We start from the raw sequence: 27298 nt of genomic DNA on the forward strand, positions 1-27298 counted from the left end.
GCGGGGTATGCCGGCTATAGCCTTCCAGTTCTTCCCATTCCCGGACTTCCCTTCTGGGATTCTGAGAACCTGGGCTGTTTTACTGTTCCTGGGGAAATAGATATTTGTCACCACAGTCCCTGTTAGATGAGGGGAAGGCTCTAGGCTCTGTCTGTACATGATGCTACATGGTACTGTCACAACACACTGGTCTGGAACACGAGGGCCTTCGCACCTTCAACCCTTTGGGGATGTTATCGCGAGGAACCCATGTTAGCTTGAACCATATTTTTCCCAGGAGAAAGCAGTGTATGTTCGTGGCTGGGATCTTCGCAGGTGAATGCTGACATTTTCCCCAGTGTGAAGCGAGTATTTGTTCATATTTAGACAGCATCTAGGTGGAGGTAATTTAGGCATTTTATCAGATATAAAGCTATGCTAAAACCAGGAATAGCTCATTATAGATTCACAGATCTGTATGTGTGTGTGCTCAGGGGTGAAAATAATACTGGGATACATTTCAGAGGAAAGAGGCGAGTGGAAGAAAACAATCCTAATGGATTTGAGCCCAAGCAAATGAAACTCTATTATTTAATTATAGTATCCGACTGTGAATATAAATGGAAGATGAGCAAGAATTTTTTCCCCTGCTTGGATCAGAGAAGATTTCATGACTAAAAGGGAAAGTCTGTCACTCAGAGCTCTACACTAGAGGTCTGATTCTTCCTAGAGTGAATCAGGGAACGGAGGAAATGTTTTGGGAACTGAGGACAATGTCTTTTGCACACATTCAAGGTTTTTATATCTAAAAGGAGTAAAATCATCCACTGGCATAAAGGTCCTGTCCATCCAGTTTCCAATTCTGCGGTTACCTGGATGGATGGGGAAAGGTCTCACCTGTACCGAGGAAGTAGACTCACAATTTCATCTTTGAAATTTTCCTGGGCTCGTGTCTGAAGTATCGATGATCAGGCCATCTATTTGTCATCTATTGCTACTCTTGGCAAGTGGGTACATTTCAGCCCTGGTTTCCTGGTTCTGTTCCAATGCAGATGACTCGGGGTAGTCCATCTGCCGTGTTCTTATTTTGCCTCCCTTAAGGAAATGAAGTGTAACTGAATGCCAAGCAGACTGCTAACACACTGGAGAGAAAAGTTAATATTTTCTCCTCTTTCAGTGTAGCTCAGTGCCATCAGACCCTGGTTCTAGCCCAGCTCTACAGCTGACTCATCTTGACCTTGGGAAGTTAGCTTTGTGCATCTGCAATTGGTTGTTGATAAGGATAACTGTTAAGTTTACTCATATTCATATAACAGGCTATAGGTTGTTGATAGTTCAAGGCATAGTAAACAGACTATGTGGAAATTTTTGTTTAGAGTTTCAAAGACTTTGAGACTTAATGCTCTTAGTCTCTTTAAAAACTGCCTAAGTGGTATAAATCAAATGATAGATATCTTGATGTTTTGGATCAGTTAGAATTTTTACCCTTCATTTCTGTCATCTGTCTTGGGAGTGTAGATTTGTGGTTTTTTTTCTATATGGTAGAAAGCAGGATAACGTTACACATAGTTACCTTTGTCTAGACATTTGGATTCTTCATTTACCAGCTCTACCAGTTTTTAGAATTATTCAATAGAGCATATCTCATTGATTCATGCCATACTTCATTCAAACTGGTAAGCTAGCCAGACCAGATTAGCATGATGTTATATATCTATAATACTATATGCCTAGAGAAACCACTAAGAAAAAAATGAATGGCTAAAAAAAAAAAACCCAACACAATTTACGAGCATGAAAATGAAGTCAAAACTGAGAAATAAAATTGAAGGCAGGAAGAAAACAGAAGTGAGAAATCAAGGAGGAAGTGAAGAAAAATGCAAATTTAAAGTAATATACACATTAAATGTAAATGATCTAAACACAACAATTAAAGTATACATTGCCAGGGGCTGGGGAGATGGCTCAGAGGTTAAGAGCATTGCCTGCTCTTCCAAAGGTCCTGAGTTCAATTCCCGGCAACCACATGGTGGCTCACAACCATCTGTAATGAGGTCTGGTGCCCTCTTCTGACCTACAGATAAGATATACACACAGACAGAATATTGTATACATAATAAATAAATAAATATTAGAAAAATATACATTGCCAGACCACAAAACAGGATCAAAGTGAATCTATGTATAAGAAACTGTTCATTTGGGTGTGGTGATCCATATCCTTAATTCCAGTGTCCAGGAAGGCAGAAGAATGAGGATTGCTATGGGTTCAAGGTTGACCTGGGCTCCATAGGTCAGCTGCTAGGTCAGCAAGTTTCAGTTTTCTAAAACCTTGTCTAAAGACCAAACAGAACAACACAAAAGCAACTGTTGAATGGAATAATATGTGCAGGTTGGAAAACAAACGGATAAAAAGTTATATCACAAAACTTAGTGGGAAATGAGAGCCATTGAATGAACACAAAAGCAATAATCAATATTCGCAGCAAATTAAGTCACTGGTGTAGAGGATGGCATATGTTATAATGTTGTCAGGCAGTCCTGAATGCTTGTGTACTGAGTAGCTGAAAGACAAGATAAATAGAAAAATGAGAAAATTGGAAAGAAAATGGCCAGGCCCCCCATGATAATGGGAGAGGACAATAACCTGTCCAGAATCTTTTGTCCACTGCCTCTCTCTCTTGACCTGTTTTGTGTAGGCTTTTGCAGGATATGCTTGTCAGTTCTAACCACAGGGACTTTGTTCCTGTTGTCCCCTGTCTAGAGAGCAGCCCCCTCTGCATGGCTCATTCACTTTGGCCAATCCTCTGCTCAAATGTCACCTCGTTAAAGATGTCTGTCAGCTTTCCCGCAGCAGTGATGTTCCCATCAGGATCTGTCCCTTTCCACTGTTTAGTCTGAAACATTCAGCGTCTTGGGTACATACTCAGTGCTTTTCTCCTTAATGCCCACAAATCTCCCTTAAGAAGCAGTTCAGGACGGGTGCAGTCCATCCTTGCTGAGGAGGCAGCATCAGGATTGAGTGGTAGCTGGTGATGTTGTATCAGCCATTCACAACCAGCAGACAGGAAGTAGGTCTGGGCTAAAATACTTCAAGGTCCATTCCCATTGACCTGCTCTCTCCAGAGAGGCTCCACAACCTTCCAACTGGGCACTATGAGCTGGGAACCAAGTGTTCAAATACATAAGCCTACGGGGACATAAACCATAGTAGACAGGAACTTCAAACCCCCAGTAAGCTTCTCTATCCTGCGTTTTCTTTAATTTGGGGCATTTTATTTGAAACAAACAATGTAATTTTGAAAATAAGCAATATAATTACTGTATTTTTCCCTTTTACTGAGGACTCTGGGCATGTAGGTTTTTCAGTGTGTTGCTCTGCCACGTGTGGTTGATTGCCTTCCAACATTTCCCTAAACACTTAATTTTCACAGCCATAACGCTGTCTTCATAGACCATGACTCTAAAGGATCTTACTCTAATTCTTTTCCAGATACTCTAACCTGTTGTGGTGCCAAGATCTCCTTCCGGAGGATTCTTAGAAGTCTTGGACAAGCCTCCCACATGTGGCAGGTATGAGTTCTTCATGTATCCATGGAAATCTTCCTTTTAGCCATAGAAGCAGTGATGTGGGTGCGTCTAAGTTCCCAATGAGGCTGTTTGGGCTTGAGTTCTCGCGGCCTGAACCTCTAGCTTCGTCGCTGTTAGTTCCATTACTATCGCCATGCTCCTAACCCTGGTTGAGCATGTGTGAATTATTGCTCAGTGGCACTTTTATTGGTCATCGTTTTGTTGTCTTCTTCCTTCTCTTTTTTTTCTCCTCCTCCATCATTTTTGCAGTGTTTCAGTGGAGCTCAGGGCCTCATACATCCTAAGATGTTAGGCAAGTGTCAATCACTGAGTTTTATCCCCAGCCATACACTAAAGTCTACTTTCAAGAGACTTCTGCTTATCTCTTATATGTTCCACGTGCATCTTGGAGCCATCTGTTAATCATGGTGACCGGAAGAAATCCTGTGGGGTGGCATAAAACAACCTGACCTTGACACTGTCACCCTGAAGCACAGTGCTTATTCCATGGCTTCTGTATTCTATGACACAGTTAGACCCTACCATCTTGCCTTGTCTAAAATAGTATGGTAGATCATTTCTAAGATCTAAACTTTGCCGCATCCCCCCAGTGAGTTCTCTCCTTCTTTTATTTCGCCACAACAGTTTCATCCTGTAGCATATTTTGAACAAGGCCAGCATGGAAATTGTCTCAGGTCAGGTTCCTATGGCTATGATAAATCACCATGACCAAATCAACTGGGAAGAAAAGGGTTAATTCAGTTTACATTTCCTCATCACAGTTCATCACCAAAGGCAGTAGGACAGGAACTCAAGCAGGGATGGAACCTGTAGAAGGAGCAATTTAGAGACCATGGAGGGTTGCTGCTTACTGGCTTGTGCCCCATGGCTTGTTCAGCCTAATTTCTGATAGAATCTAGGACCACTAGCCCAGGGGTGGCACCTTCCACAATGGGCTGGGCCCTTGCACATCAATCACTAAGAAAATGCCCTACATGTGTGCATACAACCTGACATCATGGGGGCGTTGTCTTATTGAGATTCCCTCCTCTCAGATGACTTTAGCTTGTGGCAAGTAAAAGTACTCAGCACAGAAATCAACCAACCACAGTTTTTATATTTTATCTCTGGGTCAAATTTAGTTCTTATCTCCAGAACTTATAGGCTCACTTGGAGATAAAAAAAAGAAACTTTTCTGGAGACTTCTAATCTCCAGCCAGAAGCTGTACATCAGCCACACCCACAGCTTCAAAGTTAACAGCAAACCGTCTCTCTTGTCTTACTGAAGGGCTCACTTCCTTGGGACTCACAGTGAGGAGGACCCTTCATGACTTGTTTTGGTTGTTGTTGCTATCTTTGTCGTTGGCTTGTTTCTTTACCAGTCACCTGCTCGTTGAGACATTGGCTGCTGTAGCTGAACTCTAAAGGGTTAGAACATGGAAAAGAAGAATGGAAAACCCCTGGAGAACTATCTCACATGACCTGGGGCTCTATTAAGTTAGGTGTGCTTTGTAGTTCTGGTAGTTATTTAAGTTCCTTTAGGAGGAGTTGTATATTGCCCTTACTGGATTTATCTGGCTTCAACTGTCTCAACTTGAGCATGGCTTCTCCTTCAAAGTCCCCTGCCTGCTCAGCCCCTGTTCTTCATATTGTTCATTCTCCGTGGAGTTCAGCAGTGTCACATGGATGATTCCACCAGGTTTCTTGAGCTGCTCTTTAGCTGATATGCCCATGAAGTGTGCATCTTATTGGTCTGCATGAGCAGGAAGGGGAACATGTTTGTCCTCAGATTCCAGACCTATTTCCCTCCCAACCCCCTTGACTTCCAGAATTCCACCATTATAAGCCAGTCTCTATTCCACTGAGTCTTTTGAACCTTGGGGCATAGAGCCTGGTAAGCCTTCTGGAAACTTTTAGTCATATTTGTTTCATAGTTGATTTCCACAGGCAAGAAGTTTGTTCAGCATCCCATTGAGTCGTGAAACCTCCCTGTTAAAGTTTAAAGCCTTAGTTTCTTTGGAAGCTAAAGGTGCCTCAGTTGAATCTTCTAGTCTAAGATCTGGTCACTCTACCCCAGCTAGGGAAAGTAGAGGTAGGAGAAAGCTTGTTTGTAAGAGTGAAGGACATTAAGATGGCAGCTGTCCTGCCCTCCCAGTACTTCCTGGTCTGCCCAATAGTCACACCTCTCTTAACAACACTGAAATTTTCTTGCAGAGGGGCCAGCCTCTCCTCGTGAGTTAGGTCACCAGTACAAGGGTCTCTTCCAAGCCCACGTCTGTGTATGGGAACCATTCTAGTTTCCCAGGGGACACTGAGCTTTCGGTACTCAGAATCACATGACTGGCTCTTCCCTCCCCATGATTTCTGCTCAGCGTTCTGTCCTATATGATAAAGAAATAAGCTTTGCTCGTTGGGCTCTTCCCATGTTGTTATAACAGCTCCGCACATTTTATACTAAGGGCTTACTATTGAAGACGTTTGAGAGGGCACTCCAAGGAATAGACCCTCATGGGTGGCCTTCAAACAGTGGGAGTTTATTGTCTCGGAGTCTCTGATGCTCACAGCAATACTGCAAGGTTGGGTCTTTCTGAAGGCTTTGAGGAAAGGTGCCATATCCACCTTCTCTCCTTGGCACAAGGGGGCACCTTTTCTCTGTGTCTCCTACATTGTTCCTTCCCAATCATGTTCTGGGGTTTGGATAAGTGTCCTCCGAATACCCACATACCAAAGCGTGACCCCCTGGGTGTGCCAGTGTGAGGCAAGTAGAGCAAGGAGGTCAGAGCCGACATCAGATCTTTAGGGGGCGAGGTCGTGAGTGCCTCCACAACCGACCCTGCCTTCTCACCCAGCAGTTCCGCCTGCCTCTCTTTGCTTCCTGACTCATACTGTAAGCAGCTTTATTTTACCTCATGCTTCAGCCATGATGCATCATGGGCATCAGACTGGTGGGGCCAGTGACCCTGGATTCACGTCTAGGAAGAAGGTCCACATTGCTCTTTTCCTCGATGGGCGGTATTCACCTCCCGTGTCTTGTCACAGTGACAGAAAATTCATGTTACCCGTCTGTCATACTGTTCACATTCCCCTGCTTTGTTTGTTTGCTATTTTTTTTAAAGACAGGTTTTCTCTGTGTAGACCTGGCTTTCCTGGAACTTGCTCTGTGGATCAGGTTAGTCTTGAACCCAGAGATCCACCTGCCTCTGCCTTCTGAGTGCTGGGATAAAAGAATGCACCCCCTTGCATGCCCAGTTCCATCTGTTTTAGTCTTTTGGCTGACTGCCCACACGAATGATCTCATTTTAATGAATTACATTTAGCAAGATGAGGTCACATTCCAGGATACTGGGGATAGAACATCCCAGGCCAGCAGGATGACTAGCCTGAGAGACTGATATAGGTGCTTGAGCCAAGCCTGACTCCTTCAGTTCCAACTCTGGAATCCATGTGGAGGAAGAAGATGCCCTATGACCTCCACACACGCATCATGACACATGTGTGCCACACCCATAAACACATAACTGTGAGGAGAAAGAATTTCATCATCTCCATTTTGAGGGAGACACTCTTCAGCCTGGAGGGCTAAAACTGAAGGAGGCTGAATGACTTCAGACAGTCACACAACCTTGGCATCACAGAGCAGAGATCCTGGCTCTTGTGGAGCAGGGCGGGTGTCACTCTTTCCAATCATAGTCCACTCAGAAGTGGCTCTCACATTAACACGGATGTGTTCCACTCCTGTGTGACCTGAGCATCACCATCCTGCGGAGCCCGTGGTCCAAGCTGATGTCATCCTCTTGACAGGAAGACGGATTCACACCTAAACTCACCAAACAGATTAGGCATGATCGCAGAGTTTCCTCAGCTATTAAAATGGTACCGTGTGCACTGATACCCTTCCGTGGCCTGGAGTTTCACTTGAGGGTCCCCTTGACCTGTATCCCTGACTGACTAGGCTGTGTGTGTGGTCTCCTTCACAAGAGGCACATCTAAACAGAGTGTAATAGAGCAACGTGGTGAAAACATACAAAAGAATAAAGATAAACTGTTTGCTTGAAGTCCCTTCAAGGGACTTGCAGCATCATGGGAATAACTAATGGCTTCCCCGGAAAAGGGCGGACCGTGCTGAACTTCACCAGGGATACTGTTTGAAACTCTCAGGTCGTTGTGAATGTTTCCCTTTGCTTAACCCGGTTTTATTGCCTCCTGAGTGGGAGATGAGACTGACCACAATGACTTAAAAAACCAAGCCTGACGCGGAACCAGAGTCTGGAAATATTCGTCACCGCCTTTTTCCAGGTGGTAATTTTTTCTTTATCATCGATTTAGTTAGAGCTGATGTATATGCCGTCAGATATGTGCATGGTAAGATTATTCTAATGGATGCTCATATGCTCAGCTATACCTCTAGTGAGAAATGTTTCTTTAAAATTTCACTTTAATGAAAGGGCATTAGGGAAATCTAGCTAATGGTGTACGTGATTTCAAGCAAAGTCCACTGCCGGGCCTGTGAATAAGCCGCGTGCAGGTGTGTGGGTTTAAGAGGCTGAGTGGGAGAGCCAGTTACAAGAATATTATAAATCAAATGTCTTATTATAAATCAGATACGGCCATCTACAAATACTTTTACATAAGGGCTGAAAACTCCAGCTAGGAAACTAGAGCGATGCCTCAGGGCTTGAGAGGACTTGGTGCTCTCGCAGAGGGTCCTAGGCAAATTCCCAGTACCCGTTTGGAGCTCAGTGCCGTCTGTAATTCTAGTCCCGGGGGATCCGACACCCTCTTCTGAATGCCAGAGGTGCCAAGCGCAGATGTGATGCACACACATTTATACAGGCTAAACAGTCGTATTCATGAAATAATAAAACCAGTGAATCTTTTTAAAAAGTCCCACTAATAGAGCCAGGCATGGAGTCTACGCCTGTGATCTCAGCACTTGGGAAGCGAAGGCCAAAGGATCGGAGTTCAAGGTCTTCCTCAGCTATGTAGCAAATTCTAGACCAGTGTGGTCTGTGTGTGATGCTAGAGCCTAACCAAAGAACTGTCTGACAAAAATAACCAGGCTTACTTACCTGAGTCAGCAGGGTCCACCTCCCCACTTCTTCCTCCTGAGTTCTGAATCTAAGGGACCGCATCATGCCAGGCCAGGGCTCCACTGCCAGGCTGCACTTCCAGCCTGGCATTGGACTGTTGAGGAACAGGCGCGGTGTGTGGAGATGACCTCATGAGTGGGTGTGTATAGGGCTGTTCTGGCTGAAGAATCCCCATCTCCTAAAGGTACCTTGGTGGCCCTGGTGTGACAGCTCCCGGTGCACCTCTGCCTCTGTGGGCAAACCTGAAGTTGGAGCAGCTCAGCCAAAGTGTAGCGTGCAGGATGCTTGGTCAGCATAGTCAGCCCTGTGTCCATTGGCTTTTAAATTCTCCTACTGTTTTATTAGTAGCATACGCTAAGAATTATTGTGTTATTATTATTATCATTTTTATTTTAAGATAGAATGCCATATAGCTCAGGTTGTCTATGAATGCCATTCAGAATGACCTTGAACTCTTGACCCTCCTGTCTCCACTTCAGAGTCCTGGGATTATAGGTGTGCCCCAGGCCACCACATTATGTCACACTGAGCACTGAACCCACGGCTTTGTGTGTATGCAGCAAACACTTTACTGACTGAGCTATATCCCAGGCCCCATGTGCATAAAAGTTGTATATGATAAAGAAGTCTACTGTACCATGTGAGTTGTAGTTACTGTATCCCCTCCTTTGACAAAGAGAGATAGAAAGAGAGGGGGAAGGAAGGGAGGGAGGGAGGGAGGGAGGGAGGGAGGGAGGAAGGAAGGAAGGAAGGAAGGAAGGAAGGAAGGAAGGAAGGAAGGGAGAGAAAGGAAAATGTGTGCCCGTGTATACATATATGGAGACCAAATGTCTGCATCCCAGGTCTTCCTCTATCTGTCCACACCTTACTTTTGACAAAGCGCCTCCCACTAAACCTGGGGTTCACTGATTGCCTGAGGTGGCTGGCTAGCCAACAAGCCCCTGTACCGGGGTTACAGATGCATCCCACTGAACCCATGTTTTGCATGGGTGTTGGGTATCCAAGCTCAGTCCTCTCGCTTCTCACCAAGCAGTTTACCCATCAAGCTGCCTCCTCACCCTAACTTCATTTCTTGACCCCAATGAGGGCCTGCTTGACCTGAACCCCTGGGGTGTGTGGGGAGCATCCTCCTTGTGGGCCCAAGAATCCGGTCATCTTATGATGTGTTTCTCAGAACACGGCCAAACAACGCATAACATTTACATCTCCTTTCTCACCTCATCATTCAGTTGAGAAATGCTGAGCTCTCACCCAGTGAGGACTCATGATACTTAAACACACAGGGAAACAAACACTCAGTGGGACAAGTAGCCCACAATTGCTATTAACTACATTGTCTGGTTTGAGGGACTCTGCAAGGTAAGTTGGGCTAGGAACTCAACTAGAAAGCTGTTAGCCAGAAACAAGGAGAGGATCCACTTCAGCTAGAGAGAAAGACTTCTGCTAAGGTGTAAGAAGATGAAAGTAACGTGACAAGGGGCTGTGACTAAAAAAGTGCATCCGAAACAACAGAGAACGTGATTGGGGAGGAAGTGGGGTGACGTCACAGCAGGATTTAAAACAACAGAGAACGTGATTGGAGCAGGAGGTGGGGTGATGTCATATGAGAACCTGTGCCAGTTAGTCCATGGGCAAAGGCGGTTTTCAAGCAGGGAAGGAATATGTTTAGAGTTTTATTTTATAAAAAATATTAATGCGCAGCAATGTGATTGGACAGAGAGCTCAGAAGTGACAAACTTCAGAACTAAGAGCTTATCAGGGAGCCAGGTCCACCAAGCAGCCGACAGCAGCTCACGCCAGCGAGGCTCGCACGGGCCTCACTGTAAAGCATGCTTATTCACATGATGTCTTAAAGTCAACTTTGTAGAAAGCAAGTCTTAAAATGTTTAAAAATGTCTTCTTTGTCAATTCCATATATGCCGAGATTGTATTGGATCATAGTCACTTCCAAAGTTCCCCTTCTCTTCTCCTGTTCACTCTGGAGCCCTTCTTAATACGGTCTCCTACTTCTGTGTCTTTAAAAAGGGGAAAAAAACCAACCTGAATGGTTGAGTTTCATCTGGGTTGTTTGCAGGAACACGGGTGAGCAGCAACACTGAGGAAAACTGACTCCCCCAGAAGCCGTGAAGTGCGAGCAGCTCCTCAGCTAGGGCCTTGTGAGTCCCTTCCACCAAGTTTAGAACTTCGGTTGTTCCTAGTGCTTTCTCTTGCTTTATTGCCCCGTGTTAAATCTCTGTTCACACAGAGTGACATGGTGCACCCCAACACATTTCCTGCTCGCAGTTCTGCGTTTTCTTTTCTTTACCTCCAAGCTGTAAGTGTCAGGCTTCACGGCGATAGATACAGCCCCAAAATGAGACTGTCATAATGGCGGTTTCTTCAGACAGCATTGTAACTGAGGGGAGAGATGGTTGTAACTGCAGGGTGGGATGGTTATACTGGCGCAGCAGAAGAACTTGGGCTAAGGATTCTCGTACTGGGAGGGGAGGAGAGGCAAAGAGAGGTCAGGAGCATGAGCTGTTTATCGGGCATCTTTGTGTATGTGTATGTTTGTTTTTATTCATGTTTGTGTGTGTAAGTCTGTGTGTGTTCATCTGTCCATGCGTTTGTGTGTGGGTGTCCTTGTGTTTGTTTTCATGTGTATTTGTGCATGTATATGTTTATGTGTGTATATGTCTGCGTGTTTGTGTGTGTTTATATTTGAATTCACAGAGGTGGACTGACCCTGTCAAAGTGAATTAATATTTCAGATGGTTGTGTTATCTGTTACCACACTGCTTTCCACATTAATCTGTACCATTTAACCCTGTTACAGTACAGGGGAAGCAGGCTTCCTTTTCCATGTACCTACCAGCATTGAGCTTTATAATTTTAGTATTAGTATTTTCAAGCTAAATTACTGGGTTAAAATACTTTTATTTTTCAAGATAAATTGCTTGGTAAAAGTACCCCCACCCCCTTTTCATTTTAATCTGGAGTAAGATGGATGCCATCCACTGCTGTGTTCTCCCATGGGATCGGGTGGGACTCATTTATTGTGCTATCTTCCTAAGAGCGACTTAGGAAGAGTTTGAAGCCAGTGGTAAATCCTTTATGCTAATAGTGATGTTGCATGCCTCAAATGCTTATACACACACCGGGTACAGAGGTAGAAATACCTGAGAGTCAGGTTGTTCAGATCGAGGGCTGACAAATTTTCTCTGAAAGGGCCAGAACATATCTGTGACAAACTCAGAGGGCCAGGGCAAGACATTGTGTAAGTAAAAGTGAATAATAATTTGCACAAACTTTGACATATACCCAAATCGTAATAATACTTGATTTTTATGCCAAATGTCCACTCATAAGAAAAACTGAATCTCAAGGGAGGATCTTAGAAGTTTGTGTGTCTGCTGTCAGGTCGGTTCCACATGTTCAAATTGATGGGAAATATTCAAGCTGTTCATATTCGACACAAAGTGAGCTATTTGAAGGTCCTCACTGGCCACACTTTGTTGTCAATGGGGACCTGTGTGAGTCACTGGCCTGCTGAGCTTTCCTATTTCCATCACTGTGGTAAATATTTGAAGCATCTTCCAGGAATAAAAGGGTTATTTTTGCTTGCCATCTCGAAGGATCGTATTCATGGTCAGGTGGGTATCTGGACAGCATTCGGGGGCCAATGGTGGAGCACAATCACTCCACTCAGGGCCAGGATGTGAAAGAAAGCAAGAAGAAGAGACTTGGGTCCTACCATGTCTCAAAGACATGTACTCAATAATACAGAGTCCACCTCCAAGGCGCACTGCTGTGGTGGAGACCAAACCTTTACCAAGCGGGTCCTCATGGACGTTGAAATCTAAAGAGCAGTTGCTTTTTAAAAACACTGTCTGATGAGTTTATGTTCTATTGAAGACTTTATTTCAATCCTCTTGGGAATCTGCAACATGTTAAGCACTCATCAAAATGGGTGTGCATGCACACACATATGCATGCGTGCTCTTTATGTATAATATGTGTAGCTGGGGCCATGAGATCACTTTGCACTGATAACATACCTTAGGATCTACCTAGCAACACCCCTTGTGGAAGCCTTCCTCTGTTCAGATGCAGAGGACTGGACAGATGCCGACTGGCTCTGTGGGGAGAGGGCGAAGATTTCTTTTCCCGGAGAGTCTCATTATGTAGCCCTGGTGCGCCTAGGACTTGCTATGTAGACCAGAATGGCCTCCTGCCTCTGCCACCCAATGCTGGGTCACATGCTTGTGCCTCGAGCAGGCCGCACTCCTGTGTCCACAGGAAGCCAACTGTGCGTGCATCTTTCTGCCTCTGCTAATCTTGAGGGGTTTGTGGTTTTGCTTCATATTCACTATTGACAGAGAGAGAGAGAGAGAGAGAGAGAGAGAGAGAGAGAGAGAGAAAGAGAGAGAGAGAGAAACTTGAAAACTCTTAATTTTCTGCCACCCTCCCTAAAAGTCTTTCAAGTCTTAACATTTTTATATTCAAATTTCATTTGTTAATCGTTCCCTAGCTAAGCCATTCAATTTCTATGGTTTGAAGAGAGAAACAGAGGGTGATTTGAAAGCCTGGAGATGGAATAGAAAGCCAACTGAACTGTAAAGAAACAAGTGAGTCCTTTCTTCCACTTCAGAGATCCACTCTTCTGTCTTGAGCGTTTCAAGAATTTGATCCCTAAATCTAAGACTTTATTTTTCTTCAGACTACTAATGAACAGAATTTTGAGAAGTCTATCAAAATTTTTAATAAATTTAGCTGTTTTCATGAACATTCCAGTACATGAATTAGATTTATTTTTCCCTTCTCCTCCCATTTTCTCTCTTTCCCTCTCTGGTCCCTCTCCTTCCCTTCCCTCCCCTCCCCATTCCCTTCTCCTTCCCTTTCCTCTCCTTTCCTTGCTAAGACACCATCCCATTGCATAGTCTTGACTGACCTGAAACTCATCATATAGACAAGACTGTGATAAACGTAAACTTGCAGTGATATCCTTACCTCTACTTCCAGGACCACCATACCCAGTCTTCTGGATTAGATTTCATATGACCAGTGACTGACTGAGTACACTAAGACACAAAGATTGGGTCCCTTTCTACTGCCTATTCAAATATAATTAACACATGATTAATTCAATTTGCTATTGTCTTTTGCATTGCAAACCTTCCTTAACTTGTCTTTTATAGATCAGTTTGACCTGCCTTTTGTTTAATGGATAGCATGATGCTGAATACTCTCCATATCTATATCTATAATTCTATATATAACGTAAGTGATGCATATTTTTAAGACAGAGTGTTATTAAATGCCTCTTTTTGCTCAGACAGAATAGGCACAAGAGAAACTTGCACCACAGTTAATTTTGGGTTTGTTTCTTTCTTTGTTTACTTCTACAAACATGTTGACAAATAGTGTCCCAAATTTATATTTCCATTAGCCTTCTTTGCAGTTGCCAGTCTGCAATGATCACACTGTGTGTTCTCCTCCATCCTCAGACTATTTCTTTAGCTGATGAAATGTGTGCCTTTTTAAAAAATTTTACTCCTGCCCTTTGTCTGCATTTTAGACGTAGCAGGCTTTTACACTTTCTTGTAGATTTATACTATATTTCTTGATTCCATGAACAAAATTTGCTTCAAACACCGGTTACCATCAAGTGTCAGCGGGACGCCCAAGCTTCGGGTTGCTCGATCTTACTGCAGCACACACCACACCACCAGCTGATGAAGGGGGAGGGTGTGCTTGATTGACAGCTCTGGGGTCAACCATGATCCCTGGTCTTGTTGCTTTGAGTTTCGGAGAACATCACGGTTGGGTTTGTGTTGTGCACAGCTGTTCATCTCATGTCTGGAAAGCAGAAACAGAAGAGAAAGAGACCAGAATCCTCAGTCCACATCAGTCCCTCCTCACCTACGTCCTCCTCCTAAGTCTTAGCTCTTACATTTTCTAATCTTACCCTATAGTGCCAGGCTGGTGGCCAAGGCCTGCGTACAATTGCCTTTGAGCGACAATCTATAGCTTTTGTAATTAAACTTTTCCATACTTGTTATTATTAATAAATGCATGATAATTACTGGTAGAGCAGATGGCTTAACCAGACAAATAACATCCTTTTTCCCCTTTGATTATTCCTTAAGACCATGTTTCATGTAGCTCAGTCTGGATCTGAACGCCATGTTGTGTGGCTGAGGTGGTCTTTGGCCTTCTGAATGCATGCCTTCCTTCTGAAGTACTGGGTTTACATGTGTGTCATCAAGCTAGGCTGTTGAGTAATATTTTTTCTCCAGAGGTAATATTTTTTTCTCCAGAGATGAATGGAATTTCGGAGTCCTTCACTTAGATTAACATTTTCCTGGACCTTGAAATAAACTCCAGGCAATCTACCGAGGGCTGTGGTTGCCTTGGGGAGGCCAGCCATTCTTATCTTTTAGGGAGCACGCATCAAATCGAGGATAACACTAGAAGTCCAGATTATCTTAAGTCGAATCAGATGTATTTTGCAACTTGCAAATACACAAATTTGTGCAGATGCTGCTGGCGTCTGCCTACCTTGCCTGCTCCTTAGCCTTGTGTCACACACGTGAAGCTGGAGGTCATTCTGTTCCATGAATGTGTCCTGGGCCAGTGACTCCTCGTGAATGTGGGTGCTGAGAAAGAAGCTAGGTTTGAAATATCCCGAGCCATGGGAAAACAGGAAAAGACCAGGGCCTCCGCATCCCCTTTGAGTGGGGACCCCAGTGACCTAAAGGCTCTATGCCACACCCTTTGTGTTTCGCTTGCCACATCATTGGTGACAATTCAGTCTTACCAGCACCTAGCCTACATGCAAGTTCTTTCAATAATCCAGTGACACTGTATTTTATACTGTGATTAATATATCATGACATTTTCCTTCTTTGACAGATAGTACCCAAATAGAATTTCTCTAAATTCCTGTACTTTAAGGACACAGACTTGAAATAATCAGTTGAAAAATCTGATATATGGAAGTAATTCAGTGTCACTTCTCTGGGTCCCATTTCCTCGTTGGATTTGTCAGGAAGAAGAGGAAAGGAAAGAGGGAGAAAGACAGGCAGGGAAGGAGGGAGGTGGAGATAGAGGGAGAAAGAAAGGAAGAGAGAGAGAGAGGGAAGAAAGAAGAATGGGGATAAGGGACAGGAAGATGGGCAAGAATGAGGACAGGAAGAAATGGGGTAAGGAAGAAAAATGGTGGGAGGATGAGACAGGGAAAGGGAGGAAGACGAATTGAGAGAAGAGAGGATGAGAAGGTGGGAGGGAGGGTGGGAAGAGAACAGAAAAGCAAACAAACACAATTTAGAACTCAGAAGTTTAAAACAGTTTTTAGATATATTTTTTTGTTTGTGTTCTAACAAATAAAGCTTTCCTAAAGATCAGAGTGCAGAACAGCCACATTAGTCAGCCATAGACGCTGGGTGGTGGTGGCACATACCTTTAATCCCAGGGTTCAGGAGACAGAAGCAGATGGATCTCTGTGAGTGCAAGGCTACCCTGGACTACAGGAGAATGAGTCTGTCTAAACAGAGCCAAGAGGTGGTGGCTCATGCCTTTAATCCCAGCTCTAGAAGTGAGATGACTGGGCAGAGAAGGATTCATGGAGACGGGATGCCCCATTCAGTCTGAGAGTTCATGAAGATGGGATACCCATTCAGTCTGAGGGTTCATGGAGATAGGATACCCATTCAGTCTGAGGGTTCATGGAGACGGGACACCCCAGTCAGTCTGAGCATTTCGTAGAGGTAAGATCTAGTGGCTGACTGCTCTGCTTCTCTGACCTTTCAACTTCACCCCTTAATAGCTGACTCCGGGTGTTTATTGTTAATACCAATTAGAATTCTCGCTACATGTTATTTATTATTTTACATGTATGAATTTTTGCCTGCATTTATGTCTGATGGAGGAAGGTCATTGGTTAATTATAATAAAGAAACTGCTTGGCCCTCATAGGTTAAAATATAGGTGGGAGGAGTAAACAGAACAGAATGCTGGAAGGAAGAGGAAGTGAGCTCAGAGGGCATGCTCCCCTCTCCCGGGCAGACGATTGACCCAGGATGGACGTAGGCTAGAATCTTCCCGGTAAGCGCACCTTGGGGTGCTACACACATTAATAGAAATGGGCCAAGCAGTGTTTATATGAATACAATTTATGTGTTGTTATTTCGGGTAAAGCTAGCCGGTGGTGGGAGCTGGGTGGTGGAATGCAACCCGCAGCTCCTACTACATATGTCTATGCATCACATGTGTGCCTGGTGCCCTCCAAGGTCAGAAGAAGGCAATTAATCATCTGGAATGAGAGTGACAGGAGGCGGTGAGCTACTATGTGGGTGCTAGAAATTGAACCCTGGTCCTCTGTAAGAGCGACAAATGCTCTTGACCGATGAGCCCTCTCACCAGGCTCCTGGCTTCTGATAGTGGTAAATAATGGCAGAATGCTCTGCGGCTCTAAACAGATAAACAGATTCTCGACAAATTATCCAGATTTTTGACATGGTAAGGGTTAAATAATGGCACCTTTAGGAAGAAAACAGAATATGATTCAGAAATTTCGTTCACCCAAGTTTCCCAGATAACAAGCTCAAGCTCCAAGTGTATGTGACTAGGAAGGTGGGTTTGTCCTGGGGCGAGGGCCCTCAGCTAAGTTTAAGCAGCCCCTCTGGTAGAGCTATATGTGAATGATTTGGAGAGTGAAGTCCAGTTTCTCCCTCCTGTTGGTACATTTTACCTTCAAACAGTTTGCAATTATCATAAGGGCATCTTCCTGGCCTACCCATCTTTGAAGGGCATCAAGAAATGGAGTCGGATTTCATACACAGTCCTTTTAAAGCAGCCTTCCTGGTCTCAGAAATGGATGGGAGTTCAGGAAATGCATCTGGTGGACTGCCTCCCGGGTCCTTCCCCCGAGGATTCCAGAATGTGCTGATGGATAGGCAGTGTCTGGTGGAGGAAGTCAGCATGTGTGCAGGTGGACGGGACCACTGGCCGGGCCAGCACCCACAGGGTTAAGCAGCTTGCCAGTGTGAACAATGGGAGCTGGGTAGCTCTAAATGAAATGAGCTGAATATTTCATTCGGCCACTCAGCTGCCTGCTCCAATTGCCTCCTTTGCTAAAATAAGAGCTTAATCTAAAGTGACATCAACATCAGTTTCTGCGTGCTCCAGTCACACTGAACATGACTTCCTTAACAGAAACACTATTTACATGGACTGTCTGGATGGAGCGGGGAGTCAGGAGCGTGCCCAGCTAAGACACAGGCTGCAATGAAGGACGAGGAGCAGGCAGCTGAGAATTAACATCAGCAAATGAAAGCCTGACCCTCAGAGGCCATGTCCCTGATACATTTTCAAATAAGAGAGCATTGCACCAGTAACCCCAGCTTCTGTCAGGGCCGTGGCATTTAAAATAAAACAGTACCTTTTCAGTTTCGACACTTAACCAAATGCATTATGTCTGACCTATCTTCCCACTTCCGTGACACGAGGGGACGGATCCCTAACTGCAATTATTAGGATCCTTCGAACATTTGCAACCAATAACCTCACTCCCTCAGACTCCAGTTCATAGCAGCGTGAACTCCTTCTAGATAAAGAGGGCATTTCGTTCTGGGGGATAGGGCAGCCAGCAATGTCAGGGGAGTGGCAGGCAAGATGTGGCCTTTGAACTGCAGGCTTTGATGTCGCTGGGTTTGAAGGAGGTCTCCAGCTGGAAAGTTCTAGAAGATTAGAAATATGGTTCTGGCAACGTGCTGACTTATCAGAAGCCGCAAAGTAATTCCAGCGACTCCTTCCCCATCCTGGAGGGTAGAGGCCTGGGCAGTTATCAGTCTGGGCTCTGAGTTATCGACGGGTTCTGCCCATGAGGAGAATGCTATTGGATCAATTATCTCCACTGTGCTAGTCTCCTTATGGGATTTTTAAGGATCACGAAATATTGTACTTAGTCCTACTAGAATTATTGCTCGTTAAGGGAATTTAGTGGTCTCCTTATTATCCTCGTGGATAAGGAAATGAAGGCATGGAGGACTTGCTAGGATGTTGAAATCACACAAGCTATAGTGTGCCAGGGAAAAGGTATGTGTGTGCTTGCTGTGTGTGTTTGTGTATGCACATATATCCGTGCATACACATGTGTACATATATGTGTGTGGATATGAGCAAACATTCATACGGAGGCAGAAGGCCAACCTAGAGCATCATTCCTCAGGTGCCATCTACCTTGGTTTTCTGGAGACAATGAATCTCACTGGCCTGTGACTTGCAAAGTGGGCTGGTGGCCAGCTAGTTCCAGGATTCCCACGTCTCTGTCTCCCCAGCACTGGAATTACAGGCATGCTTCATCGTGCTTGGCCCTTTTATGTGGGTTCTGGAAGTTGAACTCAGATAATCCTAGTGCAAAGCAAGGATTTTACCAACTGAATTATCTGCAGTCCACGGTATCACTTTTGGTCAACTGTCTCCACTTAAAATGACCACATATTCTCCTTCTTATTTTCAAAGCAGTTCTCTTGAAGTTTTTCTTGGTTGATTCTCCTAGAAGGGTCTTTTGGACACTAACATGTCTTTGGAGTCTGCTGATAAAATGGCAGTTCTTCACTGTGCATGTCCCAGTTGGATTCTTTCTGCAATGGGCATTCTCATCTTGCACTTCCCCCAGGCTCTGATTTGTGTGATTTGGTCACCAAGGGAGTAGGGCAGTGCCATACCATACAGGAAGTGTGATATCCCCAGAAGGTCCTGTTAGGGTGTTCAGGTGTCAGCATCCCTCCACTGAAGAAGAGACAAGCAGAAGATTCCACTACAGGCTTGTTTTCACCTCCCTGGAGGTGTCCAGGCCTGAGTTCCTCCTCAGAAGAGGAGACATTTCCTCCACATATGCTTTTCAAAATTGTTAGTCATGTCAACACCATTTACCATTATAAAGAATAGCCTTCTAGTATTTTTGTTTTGTTTTGTTTCTTCAGACAGGGTTTCTCTGTGTAGCTTTGGACCCTGTTCTGAAACTCACTCTGTAGTCCGGGCTAGTTTCAAAGTCACAGAGATCTGCCTACCTCTGCTTCCTGAGTCCTGGGATTAAAGGCATGCACCACCACCCTCCGCCTGCCTCTGCTTCCTGAGTCCCGGGATTAAAGGCGTGCGCCACCACCATCCGGCTTTAGTACTCTTTTTGACTTAAGGAACAAGGACAAGAAGACAGAGTGGGAGAACTTCCTCGCTCCTCACTGACCACAGAGCCACTTTTAGATCTTGTTCTATGTGGACTCCCAAGCGAGGTAAGCTTTCTCACCATTTGAAGAGGACAGAGACACTTTCACAAACATTATTTACATGGTGTGTCTTACTAAGGCAGGTAGCACATGCTCAGAGGTGGGGATGACGCTCCTGTGAGAGCTGAGTAAATGGCAAAGATGTCAACTTTAATTTCTGGGAAATAGTTGTCTCCATGTCTGAGGTCACAGCAGTGCCAATGGTGGCAGGGCCCTGCTTTGAAGTGGACAGGAGAGGCAGCCTCTATCCTGAGAGTGGAGCTAGAGGCTCCAAACAGCCATCGGAAGCACATCTCTATCCACTGGGGAGCACTTCTCTGTCTGCTGGGGAGCACTTCTCTATCCTATGTCTCTGATTCTCTCAATGATGTTGTTTGGGCTATTTCCCCCTCTCTACAGATGTCCCTGGTACCTTGCTGTCTCTTATCATGAAGATAATTTGTCTCTTGTTGGAAATGACAAAATTACACTTCAATATGGGAAAGTTTCCATATTGAAGCTAGCCTCCAATACAGGATGGATTCCAGGGTAGCCCGAGCTACAAAAGGATACTCTGTCAGGAAACCCAATTGAAACAAAGACCAAAGACACATGGAAACACAGACGCTGGAGAGTCTTGTCCAGGAGAGGTTGTCTGAAAGCAGACTCTGGCGTCTGAAGTCTCTTCTGTGTTATTTCTGTCAGTCAGCTTGCCACTGCCTTGTTGCTGGTGCAACATTACATTACATCCCAAGTGTTTAAGATGTGTGCAGCTTCTCACCATGTTTCTCCGACGATGTGGGTTTTTTTTTTGATGATGGGTATGTTTTAAGAGTGTTTTCCATACTGATGTTCCTCTAGAAAGAAACCACTTTCTAAAAGAGGAAGCCGGAAGATCTGCTTTACATTGATTTTAACTTTTAGAGAAAGATGTTGTTAATTGTATGTTGTATACATTGGATTTGATCTCACTTCGTCCTTCTTTGAAAGTGGGTGGACAGAGTTTATTTTTTGTTTGTAAATTTATTCAAGTTGATTTGATGTGTGTGTGTGTGTGTGTGTGTGTGTGTGTGTGTGTGTGTACAGGTGCTCATGGAAATCAGAAGGTGAGGTTGGATCTCTGGAGCTGGAATTATAGTTTTTTTTGAGAGCCACCCTATGTGGGTGCTCAAATTAGAGCTCCATCCTTTTAAAGAACACTAAGTACTCTTACTAACTGAGCCATTTCTACAGCTCCTTTAACATAATTTTAAACCTATATAGTGATACCTGAAAATTGATAAGACAGGCCATGTGAGGTTCTGACCCGTGGATACAGTGTGTGTGGTTTAAATCTGCTGAAACATGTTTATGTCTGTAGGATTTGCTTCTTTATGATGAAAACTTTAGCTTTTTGAGACTCACTATATTTTGTTATTTATAGTCACTCAACATGCAAGAAGCAAAATATATTAAATTTAAAATTAAACTGTGGTATCTCATAATCCCTCCCTGCTGTGTGTGGGGTAAGGAAGAGAGGGAAGGAGAGGGGGAGAGAGAGAGACAGACAGAGAGATTATTCTGTTATCTTTTGAGACTGACCTCAAGTTCATGAATATCCTCCTGCCTCAGCCTTCTGAGTCCTGGAGTAAAGGTGTCTCACAGTTTCTTAAAGAAAAGCGTCATGTTTTAAGAAACATACAGCTTCAAATGAGCCCTCGTTTTTGCAGAGAGAACCCCCACTTTCTAACACACGGAATCCACACGGAAGCGTCTGCCTCTCCCAGGCTGCTGCGTGTGCTTCGTGATGCTTCCTCCGATTTACATGGTAAATTCCTAGCACAGTAATCAACTTTACGTCACAACAAATGTCTAGCTCTTTGGAAGGAACCGGCTGCATGATCGCAGACACAGTGAGGCAGTCCTGTGCCCTCGCGGGTGTGTGTGTGTGGGGGCTTCATCTAGTGCCTGGCAGCCATGCCGCTGCCTGCAACCTTGGTGCTCTGCAATCGTGCCTCACCACCAGGACAGCCACGGAAGAGGCAGCATGGTAGCTGCAGCCGCTGCCTCTGCAGAAGGTGGTTGCCGAGCCGCTACTGATGAGCTTGCTAATTTGTGTAATAGACAGAGTTTAGAGCAGGGAACAGGGTTTGTCTGCTAGCTGTCATCAGCCGTCAGCCCCGGGCCGCCCCAGGCAGTGCGCTTGCTTTGCCAGATTCTAATTTTGCTTTATTTTTCCTTAGCTTCCATCTACTTTCTTCATTTATTATACTTGGGAGAGCAGTGGCTGAGCTACAAAGGGGGATGATAGGACTCGTGCTCCACTCCTGGGCTAGTGGGCCTTATGTACCGGCACTCACTGGCAATCAAGGGACCAGCCTGGGCCTGCTTGTCACTGGCTGGTGGAGTTAAGGGAAGGAGACTTTCTCTCACAGGAGACCTGAAGGGACATCCTGAATGCCGTACTCCCCAAATCTTACCCCAGTCCTCCATGCTTCTCCTTGTCTGTACCAGGGTCAGAGGTTATAGGATTAGGCATTTCTTTAAGGATGCTTATGGGAATCTTTCAAAAAAATCATTTTCTAAGTTTCTTCTATGTATTGGGTATTATTACAAGTGGCAGAAATAACTGTCATGAGTAAGACAGACTAAACTCTTGCTTTGTAGGAGGTTAGGGATAAAATAAGAATTTACAGAAATAAGAACAAATATACACATATACCATGTACACTCACATACATACACACATACGAACAAATATACACACACGTATATGTCTATGTACACTTACACACATGTACACATATGAACAAATATACACATATATGTCCATGTACACTCACACACATACACACATACGAACAAATATACACACATGTATATGTCTATGTACACTCACATACATACACACATATGAATAAATATACACACATGTATATGTCCGTGCACACTCACACACATACAAAGTGTGATAGTGTGAAAGGTGTGGCCTTGTGGGAATAGGTTTTGTTGGAGGAAGTGTGTCACTAGTAGGTGGACTCTGAGGTCTAAGAAGCTCAAGCCAGGCCAGTAATTCTGTCTCTTTCTGCTGCTCGAGGATCTGGATGTAGAACTCTTAGCTCCTTCTCCAGCACCATGTCTGCCTGTGTGCCACCATGCTTCCTGCCATGATGATAATGGGCTAAACCTATGAACTGTGAGCCAGCCCTAAGTAAATGTTTCTTTTTATAAGAGTTGCTGTGGCCATGGTGTCTTTTGTTGGCCATCGAAATCCTAACTAGACCCAGAGACAAGGGTGAATCACATAAAGGAACTAAATGGGGAAAGGGTGGTGCTAGTGTTGCCTTAGATAGTAAAGTCAGAGAAGGGTTTTTGAGCAGACCTAAGATGGGATGAGAGACAAATCCTGTGAAGACCCGTGTGGAGATGGAAGGCAGGGCAGTAGCCTAGATAAAGACCTGAGAGAGACGCTGAGCCCCCTGCAGGAGCAGAGGGGCGGTGTCTCTAGAGTTGGTTGTGGTCACAGCAGCCCTAGGGGCATGACCGTGGAGGAGAACACACATGCACATGGATTCATCTTCCGTGTGGCGGGAAGCAGGTATATATGGGGGAAGTGATTTTGTCGGGTGTACTGTTTTTAATATGTGGGTTATACATGATGGGTGTGTAATAACTGGCCATGTTTATAGTTCATAATGTGATGTTTTGATGTGGGGTGTCAGGGTAAGTTTTAAAGAGCGCTTGTGCAGAGCGAGTTCTGGGATCGAGAGAAGGGACAGGGATGTGTGTGCAAAGGCCACTGCAGTTGTAGCCAGAGGGCAAGTTGGCTGTCACTAGAGGGGCGGTGGAGGGGCTGTGGCCGGGTCAAAGGACACCGCATTAGATGGCGACTTGATGGGAGGGGTAAGGAAGGAGAGTTGCCCAAGGCAGCACTTAGACAAGAGTATCCGTACTACGATTTATATTGGGAAAGACAGGGTGGGATGAGGTGACAGCTAGCTAGAAGTTGTTTTTGAACATCCATTTTTGGTAAATTAGGAATAACATGCAAAGGAAGTTTCAGAAGACTCAAGACGCGCGCATGCTGCCTTGAATTTAAAACAGAGGAAGCATGTCAGGCTCCTAGGAAGCCAGTGTCAGGTCTCAAGGGCGTAACGAAGCCTTGTAACTCCCTTTGACAGATTACGCTGCCATCAGATCCTAATTTTAAAAATGGAAGTTTAATATGTCCCCAAATCCTGCCGATGTAAAGAAGGTAGTGGTGAGTAGAGCTAAGGACACAGTGGAGGAGTAGCTCCTTGGTAAGAGTGTACGCTCATCAGTCTAAGAAACACATGCAGACACTTCAGTTGTTACCCTTGCTACCCACTGGATTTTTTTCTCTTTACAACTTAAAAAGATTAATTATATATCTTTGTGTGTCTTAATGCGGGTATGCACACGTGAGTGTAGGTGCTCATAGCAGCCAGAAGAGGGCATTGGACACCTGGCACAGGTGCTGGGACCTGAACCTGGGTCCTTTGCAGTAGCAGCACGTGCTTCTAACCATACAGTCACCTCTCCAGCTTGACACTTCTCACTTTTATACAAAACTTTGATGAGAGAGGAGGGACCCTTGGAATGTGACTTTGATTTCCTTTTCTAGAAAACTTAGACTTAGTTTCTAACTTCCTTTCACTTCCCTGATGCTAAGGAAGTTAGTGACTGCATTGGCCCAAACTTAATGGGATAAAATTTAATAGTGCTGAAATAATTCCATAGGCGACCCAAGGATCAGTTGGATGATTATAGGTGGAATTCTACTTGTGTTGGTCACTTCCCTGCCACTGTGGGAAGCTACTCCCAGAAGGGTTTATTGGGCTTACTGTTCCAGAGGGAGAGACAGCAGCAGGGGCAAGCAGCTGGCCGATTGTCTTTCATCACTCAGGAAGCCAACAAGGGTATAAACTCTGAAAGCCTGGGGACCCCAATGGGTCCTCCAGTGCTTCACCTTTGAAGCATCCTAACCTCCCTGGACTGTGCCACCAGCCGAGGACCGATGTTCAAATTCAGGAGCCCCTAGAGGACATATCTTATTCAAACCACCAGGGAGGTAAAGCCAGTGAGGCCATTCACTTCCATTTGAGCCCCATGTGAATGAGTTGCTGGACTGTACAGTGACCAGAGATAGCCCAGGGACTGAGATGGCAGGGGAACTGAAGAAGCTTGTCATCAAAGAAGATGGAGGATGTGGAGACACAGAATTTGCCCACTCCGCAGTTTTACTGATTATGTATATTAGCCCTACTTTCCTCTTTAAAGTGACAGCGGAGGATGGCACTTTAATAGTTCCTCCGAGGAAATTATCTCCAGCTTTTCAAGACAGGAAAGATGTCAAAGAAGTTCTCCTGTGTTCTCCTGCTTGTCTACCAGAACTCATTTCTCCAGGACTGTGCAGTTGGGGAAACAGTGCCCCCATCTATAGAACCCACATTTCATGGTGCTGTACCAGGAAGCCTACATTGTGTGGAGATTGCTTACTTTTTGTTTTGTTTTGCGTGGTTTTCTGATGAGGTTTTATGTATCCCAGGCTGGCCCCAAACTTGCTAATAGCCCAGGCTAGCCTTGAACTTCTTCTGAACCCACTGTGTCTCCTCTACAAGCGCTGTTACCTCAGATGTACACCACCATGGCTGGCTACTCACTTCTCTGAGAAGACAAGCTCCCCAAGGATAGTGTGAGACCAGAATGAATTAGGGTAAAATGTCCCTGGAGCGATGGGATGTGTAGAGATGTTGTATGCGGACGGACATTGTATCCTCGGAGAGCTGGTGTATAGGCTCCTGAAGCAAGGTCTTTGCAGATATCATATGACTTTAACATTCCTTAAAATCAGCACTTCTACCTTTCCACATTTTTAACTACTATATTAAAGATCCTCTGGCGTAATCATTTACATGGCTTTGAAAATTTACATTTGCTTTGGCAAATGTGGACACTGTCCAAACAAGCCCCTTGTGCACTCTGTCAGTTCCAAAGGGCATGATATTTGGAAAACAGACCAGCCCAGGAGTGTGTTCTGTAACAGTCTCCACCAGCTTGAAAGAGTCCATTCTGATGCAGGGAAACTCTGTAAGCAGGAAAGCCAGCAACTCAAAATTACTTCAGGAAGTCCCTGAAACTGACCAGATTCACTAGTCCCCTCCCTAACAGAGTAAGCAGTAAAAGCTGAGAGTCCTCCTCAGAAAAGTTAAACTACAAGAAAAGAGTCTCAGGCAAGCTAAGTTGCCAAGAAGATCCTGAGAGCAGACCAGCCGCCTAAAAGAAGTAGGAACCTGCTGAGCTGCCTGGAAGAAGTAGGAAACTGCTGAGCAGCCTGGAAGAGGGTTTGACCAACTGAGTCACGAGGAAAGCTCACTCTCCACCCTCTTGAGCTGCCTTCAGGCTGTGCAGTGTGCTCCAGGTTCCCAGCTTTGCGAGCTGTCCCCTGTGCTGGGGTGGCCTTTGGTGATGCAGCTGTCTGTGAGTCGTTTCTGCTTCATCCATGTTCCTATAAATAGTCCTGTAAAATGCAGTGGTTCACCTGTAGGGGTCCACGAAAATGGCCAAGAAAGACCCAAGACTCCAATAGTATGCAAAAGCAAAGAGAGCTTGTTCACCAGCCCATGCGGGGTCGCTCACCTGTACAAACTGGCAACAACCCAGGACAAAGGTGCACAGGTCTTTTAAGCATAGCTAGGGGAATTTCAGGGACAGTTAAGTCATCTAAAGCAAGATTGATTAAACAAGCAGCAGTTACATTAATATATGTTTGATTATCTATAGTTTTAGTTTCTCCTTTGGGCATACTGGGGCAAGTCCGGACCTGTTTCAGGGGTACAGGAACTGTCCTTTTTTGGTCACTGTCTTGTGATACTGTGGGGGCTGGTTCAGGCCTCATGTGTTTCCCTCTTCCTCTCTGCCCTCAGGGGCGGTGTTGGTTAAGGGTCCTTTGCTGGAAAAGAACTTGTTTGCTCTTAAAATGAGACCTAGATCCGGTTGTAAAATGGGGGAAATGTAGGACTCTCACACCGCGTTGGCCTCTGGTGGATCTGTACTTCGGTCTTTCTTGACTTCCTTATCTGGGGTGGTAAACAGGTGCGCATCTCCCCAGGAAAAGTTTTATTCCAAACCCTGAGATGTGCTTAGCTGTGTATCTTCATTTCTGGACATTAAGGCGTATGTCATGAATACTTAACTGGCTTAGAGAGATGAGCCAGTCTAGGCCTTCTGGGATGTCTCAGTGGGTGAAGGACTTGTGAAGATTTGGGGATCAGCATTTGGATCCCCACGACCCATGTAGCATATTCCAGGGGAGAAGACTCCTCAGAAGTTTGCCCAGCGGTCCTGGATCACAGAGAGCAGCGACACACAGAAGACTGCATAGATGAAAGTTGGAAATCCCCTGAGGTC

General features: G+C 44.9%; 1 protein-coding gene across 2 annotated transcripts in view; it reads left to right on the forward strand.

Annotated features, from left to right (window-relative positions):
• Sox5 (SRY-box transcription factor 5) overlaps positions 1-27298 on the forward strand; it is a 998560-nt gene that overhangs the window by 174949 nt on the left and 796313 nt on the right. For both annotated transcript variants that reach the window (XM_075982319.1, XM_075982312.1), the window contains exon 2: positions 3473-3552. The gene's annotated coding sequence lies outside the window, so the exon portion shown is untranslated. The remainder of the gene's footprint in view (positions 1-3472; positions 3553-27298) is intronic.

Source organism: Microtus pennsylvanicus, chromosome 8, assembly GCF_037038515.1.
Source record: "Microtus pennsylvanicus isolate mMicPen1 chromosome 8, mMicPen1.hap1, whole genome shotgun sequence".
NCBI classification, from domain to species: domain Eukaryota; kingdom Metazoa; phylum Chordata; class Mammalia; order Rodentia; family Cricetidae; genus Microtus; species Microtus pennsylvanicus.